Source organism: Globicephala melas, chromosome 4, assembly GCF_963455315.2.
Source record: "Globicephala melas chromosome 4, mGloMel1.2, whole genome shotgun sequence".
Taxonomy (NCBI): Eukaryota; Metazoa; Chordata; class Mammalia; order Artiodactyla; family Delphinidae; genus Globicephala; species Globicephala melas.
The window spans coordinates 84,165,829-84,172,130 of NC_083317.1; positions in this window are offsets into that span (position 1 = coordinate 84,165,829).

Consider the following 6,302-nt stretch of genomic DNA (forward strand, 5'->3'; position numbering starts at 1 on the left):
AAGACGGTATCCGTCCCCATATACAGAGGCTACTAGACTTGGGCATCTTAATAAGATGTCAATCAGCATGGAACACCCCTCTCCTGCCGGTAAAGAAACCAGGAACAAATGATTATCGGCCGGCGCAGGATCTACGAGAGGTAAACAAACGGGTGGCAGACCTCCACCCCACAGTTCCAAACCCTTACAACCTCCTGAGCACTCTTCCACCTCAACATACGTGGTATACTGTTTTGGACCTTAAAGATGCTTTTTTCTGTTTAAGACTCTCTCCCCTGAGCCAACCCTACTTTGCCTTCGAATGGAAAGATCCAACATCGGGAATGTCTGGTCAGCTGACATGGACACGGCTACCTCAGGGATTTAAAAACTCCCCGACCATCTTTGATGAAGCCCTCCATCAGGATTTGGCATTATATAGAGAATCAAATCCCCAGGTAACATTACTCCAATACGTTGATGATATTTTATTAGCTGCTGAGACCCAAGAAGATTGTATCAAGGGTACTGAAAAACTGTTAACGGAACTTGGAACCCTGGGATATAGAGCCTCAGCCAAGAAAGCACAAATATGCCAACAACAGGTCAGTTACCTGGGGTATCTATTAAAAGGGGGGCAAAGATGGCTCACGGAGAGCAGAAAGGATACGGTGGCCCAAATTCCGGCTCCCAAAAACGCCAGGCAGGTTAGAGAATTTTTGGGGACGGCCGGATTCTGTAGACTATGGATTCCAGGGTTTGCTGAGCTGGCAGCCCCATTGTACCCCCTAAACAAAAACAGCACTCCTTTCGTTTGGGGCGATAAGGAACAACGGGCTTTTGACCAAATCAAACGAGTTTTACTTTCAGCTCCAGCCCTAGGACTGCCAGATGTAACCAAACCTTTTCATTTATATGTGGCCGAAAATAAGGGCATTGCAAAAGGAGTATTGACTCAGAAATTGGGTCCCTGAAATCGCCCAGTTGCTTATTTGTCAAAAAAATTGGACCCTATGGCATCAGGATGGCCCACCTGTTTAAAGATAATCGCTGCAGTGGCCGTTCTAGTCAAAGATGCTGACAAACTAACTTTAGGACAAAATCTAACGATAACAGCTCCTCATGCCCTGGAAAATGTAGTCCGTCAACCACCGGATAGGTGGCTAACTAATGCCAGGATGACCCATTACCAAATCCTGTTGCTAAACTCAGATCGCATCAAGTTTGCTCCAGCCACAGGACTCAATCCAGCCACCTTGCTACCTGATCCTGACTTGGAAGGCTCCACCATCATACATGATTGTCAGGAAGTACTAGCCGCAGCACACGGCAGTAGGCCAGATCTGATGGACCTGCCCCTCCCTGATGCTGATTTCACCTGGTTCACGGATGGGAACAGTTTCCTGGAGGAAGGTAAGCGTCGAACTGGGGCAGCCGTGGTAGACGGAAAACAAGTCATATGGGCAGCGGCGCTACCACAAGGGACCTCAGCCCAACGAGCTGAATTAATTGCCCTGACGAGGGCATTAGAGATGGCAGAGAATAAAAAAGTAAACATCTACACAGACAGTAGATATGCGTTTGCTACCGCTCATATCCACGGTGCCATTTACCAACAGAGAGGGCTACTAACTTCAGGTGGCAAAGAAATTAAAAACAAAGACGAAATCGTGGCTTTGTTGACTGCACTCATGCTTCCTACTAAAGTCAGTATCATCCACTGCCCTGGACATCAAAAAGGAAATACCCCAATAATTAGGGGAAATAATATGGCTGACCAAGTGGCCCGAGAAATAGCATCGGGAGAAGTCATTTTAGGACTGTCAGATAAAGTTCCTGAAAAACCAGGCCGCGATGAAGAAATCATCCCGGCCACAACAAAAGGAACTTTGTCCCCTCAGCAAGCAGAATCCATGTTACAACAGATGCACAGATGGACACATTTGGGGACTAAAAAGACGGTAGCCTTGTTACAAAAAGCCGGGTACGAAACCCCTGGAATGACAAAATTAGCTGAACAAATTGTGCAGGAATGCGTCCCATGTCAACAGGTAAATGCTCACAAAGGGAAACTTGAAACTGGAAAGAGACTCAGGGGGGACCGCCCAGGAACTTACTGGGAAGTGGACTTTACCGAAGTGCGTCCTGGAAGGTACGGTAATAAATACCTTTTAGTTTTTGTAGACACTTTTTCAGGATGGATAGAGGCTTTCCCAACAAAGAAAGAAACAGCTGCTGTAGTAGCCAAGAAGGTTTTAGAAGAAATTTTTCCTCGATTTGGAGCATCAAAGGTAATAGGGTCTGATAATGGTCCAGCCTTCGTCGCCCAGTAAGTCAGGATGTGGCCAGATATTTGGGGACTGATTGGAAATTACATTGTGCCTATAGACCCCAAAGTTTAGGTCAGGTAGAAAGAATGAATAGGACTCTAAAAGAGACCCTAACTAAATTGTCCTTGGAGACTGGCGGTACCGATTGGACGGTGCTCCTTCCTTTGGCCCTATTCCGGGTTAGAAATACACCTTCCCGATACCATCTTACTCCTTTTGAAATATTATATGGTGCCCCGCCTCCCCTCCTCACTTTAGGAAAAGAAATAAAACCTGATTGTCAAAATAACACTGACTTATATGCTAGGCTACTGGGACTCCAATTGGTCCAGAAAGAAATATGGTCCCAACTCGCCAAGGCCTACCAACTGGGAACACCGGGAGAAACTCATCCTTTCCAAGTCAGAGACTCCGTATACGTCCGTCGGCATCGAACCCAGACGTTGGAACCTCGATGGAAAGGACCATACACCGTCCTCCTCACCACCCCAACGGCCATAAAAGTGGACGGCATCGCTGCCTGGATCCATGCTTCACATGTGAAGGCTGCACCAGCGACGGCATCATCAGGATGGCGGGCCCAAAGAACCGACAACCCGCTCAAACTCAAGCTTCTACGAACCTAAGACTTATAATTTTGGTTTTACTGCCTTTACTGACTGTAAGTGATTTTAGCCCTCACCTCCCCCAACGTTTAACTTGGCAGGTAATTTCTCAGACTGGAGATGTAACCTGGTCCATTAGTCATACTGCACCCCCCTGGACCTGGTGGCCAGATCTTTTTCCTGATGTTTGTAAATTGGCTATAGGAGCACCTTATTGGGATACAGAAGATTCTCATGATATGAACACTGCCCCTTCCAAAGTTTCGGAAACTGATTGGTTTGGGCCGGGTTGCAAAAATGCAGGCAAAAGAATGATGCTTGGTATCCTCACTTTCTACGTATGCCCCGGGTTCCCCCGCCCTTGATCTCTGAATTATAAATGTGGTGGAACTGAAAACTTTTATTGCAAAAGCTGGGGATGTGAAACTACCGGGGATACTAATTGGAAACCCACCTCAACTTGGGATTTTATTACTGTAACGGCTAATTATTCTCATAATGAGGATACCGGACACCGGAGTAAATGTTCAGGATGGTGTCATCCCCTTAAAATTTCCTTTAGTAATCCCGGAAAAAGAGATAAAAAATGGATAAATGGTCATTCTTGGGGCGTTAGATTTTACATGAGGGGATATGATTTAGGAATATTAATGACCCTTAAGCTAAAGATTGAGACTCCTGCTCCTATATCAATAGGCCCAAATCCCATACTTGGCCCCCCTTTGCTTCCCCCGGCCCCTTCAACTACGTCAACAAAGAATGAGACTAATGAAACCTCTGGATCCAAAGAACCCACAGTTAAGCCTGGGACTCCTCAGGATAGGATGCTTTCTTTGGTGCAGGCAGCCTTTACGGTTCTCAATGCTACAAACCCAGAGGCTACAAAATCATGTTGGCTTTGCTATGCTGCCCCTCCCCCTTATTATGATGCTATAGGATATAGCTCCAACTATACTAATTCTACCTCCTCAGACCAATGTCGATGGAAGCAAGAAGGGAACAGTAAATTAACCCTGTCCTCGGTTTTTGGAAATGGTACTTGTATAGGAACACCTCCCCAGTCCCATAGACACCTTTGTCATGATTTTAGCCTCCCTTCAGGCTCAGGATATCTTGTACCTCCTCAAGATGGATGGTGGACATGTAACACGGGGCTCACCCCTTGTGTCTCTTTAGAGGTTCTTAATACTTCAGATGACTTTTGTGTGTTAGTGCAATTAGTCCCTAGACTTATCTACCATTCAGACTGATCCTTTTTAGATAAATATGTAGGAAAAACAAAACAAAAGAGAACCTGTAACCCTCACATTGGCTGTCCTTCTAGGACTAGGAATATCTGCCGGGATAGGAACAGGAACCACAGCCCTCATACAACAACCCCAGTATTATGCAAGTTTAAGACAGGCTGTAGACATCGACCTTCGAGCATTAGAAAGTTCCATAACTCAACTAAAGGAATCACTCACCTCACTTTCAGAAATGGTGTTGCAGCCTAGATTTGCTGTTTCTTAAGGAAGGGGGATTATGCGCCGCTCTAAAAGACGAATGTTGCTTTTATATTGATCATTCAAGAACCATTACCAAAACCATGGATAAACTAAGGGAACGCTTAGATAAAAGGCAAAGGGAGAGAGAGAACGAAAAAGGATGGTTTCAATCATGGTTTGATAAGTCCCCCTGGTTTACCATCTTAATCTCTACTCTGTTGGGACCTCTTATTGTTTTATTGTTGATTTTAACTTTTGGACCATGTGTTCTAAATCGCTTGATAGCATTTATTAGAGAACGTATCAGTACTGTACAAGTTCTAATGTTAAGACAACAGTACCAAAGTTTACGAACAGAAGGTTGAGATTCCATGATTGGAATCAATAGTCACAAGAAAAAGGGGGGAATGTGGGACTCGAGGGACATTGTTCCAGCTAATGATTAAGAACTCTCCAGACAATAGGGGCTTCTTAGACAATGGGTGAATTTCCAGGATGTCCGGCCCCCTTCCGAGAAGGAGGGAGATAACAAAATGTAAAAAAGGTGTCTGTCAAAGACCAATCAGGCAGCTGGGGAGAAGTAGGGAGATAACAAAATGTAAAAAAGTGTGTGTCAAAGACCAATCAGGCAGCTGGGGACAAGTTCCCTCTCTGGTCCGAGCCTAAGCCGGGACCAATCAGCAGGAGAACACAACCAAATCTATAATTTACATACGGGGAAGTGGGAACCTATAAAACTGACATATTCGCGCCCAAAAGGGTTCCTTCTTCGACCTCCTGCGTGAGGACCAAGGAACCCCGGTGCACCGGCCTTCAATAAACCTCTTGCGTTTTGCATCGACTTCCGACTCTTGTTGTTTCCTGGGCGAGTCGAAACTCCTAGGAGACCGCGCAGGTCTAACACTATACATGATTATTTTCTTCTTAGTATCTGAAATTTGATGGTTTTCCTACACTGTGCATGTGTTACTTTTTGTTGTTGCTGTTACTTTTTTTTTTTTCACGAATGAAACAAAAGAAACAAAGGAAAAACAGCACAGCTTCCTGGCAGGTGTCAAACATGTATGCCCCAGTTTGATATCAGTATATTGGAAGGCTACTTTTAGGCATACTTTTGTAGGGGAACTTTCCTGGTCTTACCCAAGATGAAACAATTTCAGAAGTCTGGGCATAGAAGGTTGAAGGAAGCTGCTGATAGCTGGGGCTCCTTGGGATGCCCAAGTTAAATTGGAAGTTCTTGCTGTATTCTTAGACTTTCTGATTAGATTGGAGCATTTTGTCCAGTGCATAAAACCACAGATTAAAACATCCTTTGGCGCCACCTTATGCTAAGTTGAAGGAATTGCACCTATTTAGACCGGTTTCACTGTATAGTCTCAGTAGCTAGACTCTCCATGAATTGGAGAGATAAGGAACTTATTTTTGCAACTATACACTGTTAATTTCTTTCTTTTTTCCAAATTTACTCTTATGTGATGTGATACTTGAATTGCTTGATACTAGGATTCACGATTCAGTTAAACATCTGTTTGGACAAATATCTGTGTGGAATTTATACATGTTTGTATCAGGTTCTCCTTCTGCTTGTGTCACAAAGATGTCCTAAGACTGGCTTGGGATGATGTACCTGAGGTCACTTCATATATGATATGATTGTCAGGGGAGGACAGAGCTAGGAGTCATGGCTAAATTGAAGGAGGAAAGTGCTTTATAACATAATTATATCAGTCAGTAACAACAATGACAGTCAACATGCATATGGTGCTTTTGGTGCCAGGCCCTGATCTAAGCACTTTTTATGTATTAACTGATTTAATCTTCCCAACAACCCTACGAGGTAGGTCCAATCACTATCTCTCCATTTTAAAGACCAAGAAATGGGGGCACACAGAAATTTAGTA